At 37.4% G+C, this 6,874-nt stretch overlaps 1 non-coding gene across 1 annotated transcript; it reads right to left on the minus strand.

Moving 5' to 3' along the window:
* Positions 1-1,045: 1,045 nt before the first annotated feature.
* On the minus strand, positions 1,046-1,116 carry TRNAG-GCC (transfer RNA glycine (anticodon GCC)). Its single transcript has one exon. It is a non-coding gene; the product is annotated as a tRNA-Gly (tRNA).
* Between the last annotated feature and the right edge of the window lie 5,758 nt (positions 1,117-6,874).

The following is a 6,874-nucleotide window of genomic DNA, read 5'->3' on the forward strand; positions in this document are numbered from 1 at the left end:
AGTGTTACTGTTGGCCGTAACCTATTCACCAACCAGCATGGCCTGCGTACAATCCACAGTCAGTGGGACGTGCATAGTCTACAGTTGGTGGAATAGTGCAGCCGACTTTGTTACTGTTGGCCGTAACCTACCCACCAACCAGTATGGCCTGTGCGTAATCCACTGTTGGTTGAACAGGAATACTATTCAGCCGGCTGTACCTTCTAGAAAACCTACCTTCGGCTATAAATACTCCAACATCTTGGAATGGTGAGATCATCTGCTATCCAGTTATCTAGCAATCTCTTAATATACACTTATATTCAGAGCAACCTAGTCTGATTCTCACGCCGGAGGGTGGTCACAAGGAGGAACCCCCCCTTCTCAGTGACGAGCTTACGGTGTTTGTTTTGCAGGTCTCCTGAAGAACAGCCTTCTCAGCTAGACCTCATTCGTGGGAAACATTACTTAACCCCCAGATTATCTATAATCTGTACCGGGTCACTTAGTGTTTCTTCAATATACATGTTTCTTAACTACCCTATAGGTATCTTTTCATACATTACAATGTCTCGATGATTGACTAGAGGCAAGTGGATACCACCAAGTGATAGAAAAATGGTTCTCCTCCAACCAAAAGCATTGAGCATTTATCTAGAAACCGAGATCCAAGTCATGAACCGGCCTGTATAAATGTTACATTCAGTATTCTAAACCATGAAGTCGTAATACATCTAAAAAGGGTAGTCAAAATTAACACAAAAGGTTGCTCAGAATTGCCTTAAATTTCATCCACTATATATAGATGTAGAACAAACCCGGTGACTTGCTATTAAAGTAGAGATAAATACATGTGTTCTTTCAGAAATTGCTTAGATTTTTACTGGATAAAACATTTGATGGTGTATAGTTCCTAATAATATAATGAACTGTGTTAGTTTTCTGGATTTAAGTGGGACAAAAAAACAAACTAGAAAAAAATGGTGCTCAGAATTGCCTTAATTTCATCCAGACGGATGTAGACTGATGGACCCAACCAACACAAGGCTTTGATCATCACAGCAGTTGCACCAGCCGGGAATCGAACCCGGGTCTGTACCGTGGCAGGGTACTATTCTACCACTAGACCACTGGTGCTTGGTGCTTAGTTCACAAGTTAAAATATTGATTACCTGAAGTACGGTGTATATACCTCTTCTAATTTTTTTTTACTGCAAGTTATTTCAGGTTTATATATTCAGCAAAGGAAAACTAAAATTGATAAATTGGATTTTAATTTAGTAAATCATGAACCATTTGCTAATGGCTATTAATATACTTAAAATCGTGTAACTTGAACACGGCTAAACTATTTATTCAAACATGTCAAATAAATGGGTTAAAAGGTTGTAAGATGGAATTAACATAAATGTATTTTCATAAGAAAACTAGGTTAATGTTTAATGGTTGAATGTATAACATTATTCATGGATGATAATGTGTTTTGTGGGTACCGGAACACGAGTCATATGTGGCAAGGATAGACCACCGGGCCTGATGGCAAAAAGCCAACACAACATGTGACATACTGCTCAATTCTTATAGCGATCCACTTGTTTGCACAAAACAACGCATTGTTCATGTGTTGGTTTAATCGTGAAATGTGCAAGGTGTTTAAAGGATCGGGTAAACATTTATAATGACATATTGTGTATAAATGTTTTGAGATGAAGATGGATGTTTTGTGAATGGAATGCGTCAAGGAGTAAAAGAGAAACGCGATATCTATAAAACAGATAAAGTTTTACGAGTGACAATATTTTGTATTATGTCTTGTGTATGAATGATGTTATAAATGCAATGTAGATATTTATAATACGGTGGAAGTGTTTTTGAGAGTTTACTATTAAATGTTTATAACGTCTCTTATATTTCGGTTAGACAAACATAAAGGACTATTGTAACACCCCAACCCGGAACAGGCTGACGTATCACTATTACCGATATCAAATCAATGCCACAATCCAAAATACAACAAAAATCAATGCAACCTATGTCATATTATTAAACCAAAATGAATTAACTCCTAAAAGCTTGAACTTCATTATTCTCTCTCATCACTAATTTCCCAGAGTCCCGAATTACCTGAAAACAATATAAGAAAAACAAAACAAGAAAATACGGCTGAGCCAAAAATTGCTCAGTAACGGAGAGAACAATAGTACAGGTAAAGGCATACATAAGACAAAACACATACTGAAATAAAACTGAAACTATTGCGGATATAAAACCACGTTTTAGACCGAACTATAATTAGATGCGAAACATAATCCGATACACGATCGGGACGTAATCTGAATATGCTCAAATTTAATCAAATGCAGATACACATATCAAAAACGGACCAGAAATATAACGAAACAAAATATAATTACTAAAATACACGACGATGATGTTAAAATAAATAGGTCGTGTAATACGGAAGCACCCAGAGCCTAAACAGAGGGGTACACAGCTAGCTAGTCCATGCACCAAGGAGACGGTGTGGGTGGCGTGCACACATTGTTCCATCTCAAACAGAAGTCAGGAGTCAGGAGTCAGGAGTCGGAGCTAAGATCGATCTATACGCCTCTAAGTGGCCAAGGTACTACATGAGTACTTTCAGAGACGCCGTGAACTTTGATTACGCACTGTCACGATAAGTGCCATGTCGTTGACGCCCCAACGACAAGTCAGAAATGCTCGGGTAACAGAGTACTGAAGCTAAATTCATATAACTAAATTCGAACAGGAACATGCAACAATGAATACAAAATATATATAACCTATTGCATGTTAAAAACTTAATATTAAACATATCATACGGATAAACTGAACTCAATCTGAAACTGAAAAATAACAAAAATCCGCACTACGAAGTGACGGACATAGAATATAATATAGAACCAGTACTATGAGTGAAGAAAACTAAAATCCGTACTACAAAGTAACGGAATATAATTAATACTAACAGGAAACAAAAACAGAATCCGTACTGCGAAGTAACGTAATATAATTAATACTATGAGTGAAAGAAACCAGAATCCGTACTACGAAGTAACGGAATAGAGTTAATATACTATGACTAAAAGTAAACAGAAACCGTACCTTTTAAGCGAAATAGCGGTAACCGTAAGCTTGAATTATATGTCGCGGGGACCTATAATATTATTGTAATTTAGATTATGCTTTGGTATCCATGTACACTTTATTTATTTGGTAATGTTCTCTGTATACGTATATAATTGTCTTATTATAATTACTATTTCCCCAATTTCATTAATATATACTACATACTTTAGTAGTTATTTCATATTCATCAAACTGTTTACGTTGAATTCCAATTATATATATTAGTACTAAAACTCATTATACAAGCTTCACAACATAACTTAAATAGGTAATTCCACTTTTATTAATATAATTTAATATTGGCTTTGGATTCATAAACAGTAAATAAAAAAAAATAAAAGCAACATATTAAAGTTGGCATTCTTATTTCAGACTTCAGATTTGTTTTCGAACATATATATATCTTAAAACATATGTTTTGTTTTTGTTCTTTAAACCCGTTAGCCAAGAGTTGTTAAGCCGACCCTTTGTTAACTGATATAACGAAACAATTATAGATCGATATGGGTTTACCTTCTACGGCGATTCAGTTGGAAGGTCGACTCGAGATGGTGATAGCGTCGGTGATTCCCGGCAACAACAGGTTACGGTAGCGGCGAAGACCTCACGTGTACGAGCAGGGAGTGCAAGCGAGCGGTGGTTGCCTGGCTACCAGCAGCGTCAGCAAGAACCCGCGTAGAGGTGGCTGCGGTGTCAGCGGTTTCTCCGGCTAGTTGCAGGGCGGCGGCGGCGTATTCCAGCACTCGCGTCCGTTGTCGGTGGCGTAACTCGAATGGTCAGTGCTTGCGGAAAACTGAAACGAGTGGCGGTGCACGACGTGTGCCACCAGAACCAGATGCGAACTAACGAAGACGCTAGTGCAGTCTAAATTGTGGCGGTCGTTGGTGGTACACGGTGGTGATTTCCGATGGATTTCGCTCGGCGGCGATGGATCCGAATGAGACAGAGATGGCGAGGGAGCAACAGAATTTAGCATAGAGATATAGGAGTTTAATGAGCCTTATATAGAGATACCCAAATCGACAGTTATCGCTAAACTCAAAAACCCTTGCATGTTTCCGTATGTTTGTTGTTGGGGATAAGCAATTTAAAACGATGGTATCTATCCAAATATCCTAACTGCATGTTTATTATATTATTATACATATATATGTTATACTTTAAAAATTCTAAAATGCGTAACCATTATTTAATTCCCTCGCATGAGCATATCTTATATTACTTATTTGTTTTGTTGATAGTTTTGACAAATTTCTAAATCAACCCTCTACCTTAGCTTTGAATTCATTTGAACACTGTACTTTAAAATTAATAACGTATTCAAAGTCATTATTATTATAAACAATTCGGTTACTTGACGCTAGTATTCGATCGTTTTAATAATTATCAACTCGTTATTATTTGACATTTATTACTTTTATTATTTTATTGTTTCAAATTTTGCGCATGTTACAACTGTAAACAAAAGCCAACAATTTTTTGTGTGTTTTTGAGGGTGAGACGTAGAAGAAAGTGCCCAATATATCTTCTACCTGTTTTGACATGAAATAATGCATGGCGTCCTGGGTTAAGGTTCTTATTTGACAAAGTTTTAAAAGTGTAATGTGAGAGTATGACATTAAAGCTTTTAAGTCCTTCCCTGTATGATGAGTAAATCCAACAAAATTCATGTGCCCGAGTTTTGGGGTGTAACATAATTACGTCTCAATCAAATTTCCTTTTGATTCCTTCTTAAATAAATTTAACTCAACGCGATCTTATGTCCGTTATCATATTCTCCCGATTTCAATTGCCATTTTCTTATGATGTTGAGTCTCTCTTAATCTTTAATGTCGTTAGAAATCTTAAAATTTCACGTATGAAAAGAAGTACATACTGTGTATTTTTGGTGGTAATCACGTCGATGATGGAAAAACGATATAAGAGTAATAATTCTCATGTAAAATTACAAGTACTTAAAGGATGCGAGTGACATTACAAAACCGAGAGAGAATATATGTTTTTTTTGGCATCACAATAAAATCAAGTACAAATTTGTTGATTGGTGAGTTTCGGACCTAAGTCACAAGTCGGTGAATTTAGGCAACCAATATTGACAAGTCAATCGTAATTTGTTAACTCATATATTTCATTAAATTTCATGACATAACTCTTGACATTTATTCACGTGTGAAAAGTTCTACGTTGATCTCTTTTAAGAAAACCAATCATATACTTTCACAATCTTGTCATGTTGAATTAGACAATGGTTTAAGGCAGGGCCGGCTCTGAAAAGACGAAAATTTTTTTGGGCCTTAAGTAAATGAAACATTTTGTTAGGTTTAAACAATTTAATTATAAATTGGCTTATTTGATTATGATTTAAGTTGTGTAAAAAACTTTTGTATAAAAATAAACTTAAAAATTGTCTCAAATAAGACTAGAACCCACAACCTTTTGGTTAAATGTCATACCCCTTTACCATTAAACCAAGCTAGTGGTTATGTAATTATGTTGAAACATTGATTATACACATGTTTTTGATATAAATACATATAATTTTTTTTTGAAAAAAAAAAATTTCGGGCATATGGCCGTCAACTACCCTGCCATGCCTCAAAGACGACCCTGGTTTAAGGCCAGGGTACAATGGATATATACAATAGTTAAACAAACAATTGAATCCAGAGGTGCAAATTCTAACCAGTTAAACAAACAAAACATGTTATCAACTGCATAGTATAAAATTGATTGTAACCGATATTTACCTCATATTAGAGACCAATTACATATTTTTACACAGGAATCGGTAAACTGAAATCGATTAGTTTCAACAATAAGTTAATAAGGTTGATTTCAATAGGCCAATAAGGTTAACATGTTATTATCTGAACCTAACCAACTATAACAATTAGTGATTTCCCACTAGGAAACTGAAGAAACACTAACCGGACCCCAGGCAGATTACTGGTAACCTGGGGGTTAGATAGATGTTTCCCACGAGGGGTTAGACCCAGAGAAGATGGTTCTTCTGATAACCTGCAAAACAGACACCGTGAGCTTGTCACTGAGAAGGGGGGGGGTTCCTCCTTGTGACCACCCTCCGGCGTGAGAATCAGACTAGATTGCTCTTTAAATATAAGTGTATATTAAGAGATTGCTAGAGCAGATATCAGGTATAATATGATGATACAAGATAAGATGAGATGATCATACAATTTGTGGTATTTATAGCCGAAGGTAGGTTTCCAAGGAGGTGTGGCCGGCTGCAACAGTATTCCTGTTCCACCAACAGTGGCCTACGCGGGTGCCCTGCTGGTAGTTGGTGGGTAGGCAGCGGCTGATAGTGACCAGGCCTGCTGTGTACTATTCCTTTTCCACCAACTGCCGGCTACGCACGTGGTATGGCAGTAGTTGGTGAGTAGGCAGCGGCTAATAGTGACATACAGTACAGGAGCATGCTGCTCGCCATACTGTTGTCAATAAGCTGTCGTATCTTTAGTCAGATCTTTTTCCCATACCTCGTCAGGTACAGTACAGAAGATCTTCCCGTATCGTACGGACTGGCTTATTTGGGCGGGAGTATTCCCCCTCCCGCCCTTGTGCGGGATTGTTCCCGGCTTTGCTCATTCCCTCAGGTGACACTGAGTGATTGAGAGCTAAGTGCCTTGTGCGTGTAGCCTTGCTGCGCGGGTGGCCTTCCCTGATGGCTTGTATCCGAGGCTGCGGGGACAGGCGGAGTCCTTCACCATTGGGAGGCATTTCC

The sequence above is a fragment of the Bidens hawaiensis genome, unplaced genomic scaffold (genome assembly GCF_021521415.1).
Source record: "Bidens hawaiensis isolate Kalapana, Puna unplaced genomic scaffold, B.hawaiensis_p1.1 tig00016783_1, whole genome shotgun sequence".
In the NCBI taxonomy this organism is placed as follows: domain Eukaryota; kingdom Viridiplantae; phylum Streptophyta; class Magnoliopsida; order Asterales; family Asteraceae; genus Bidens; species Bidens hawaiensis.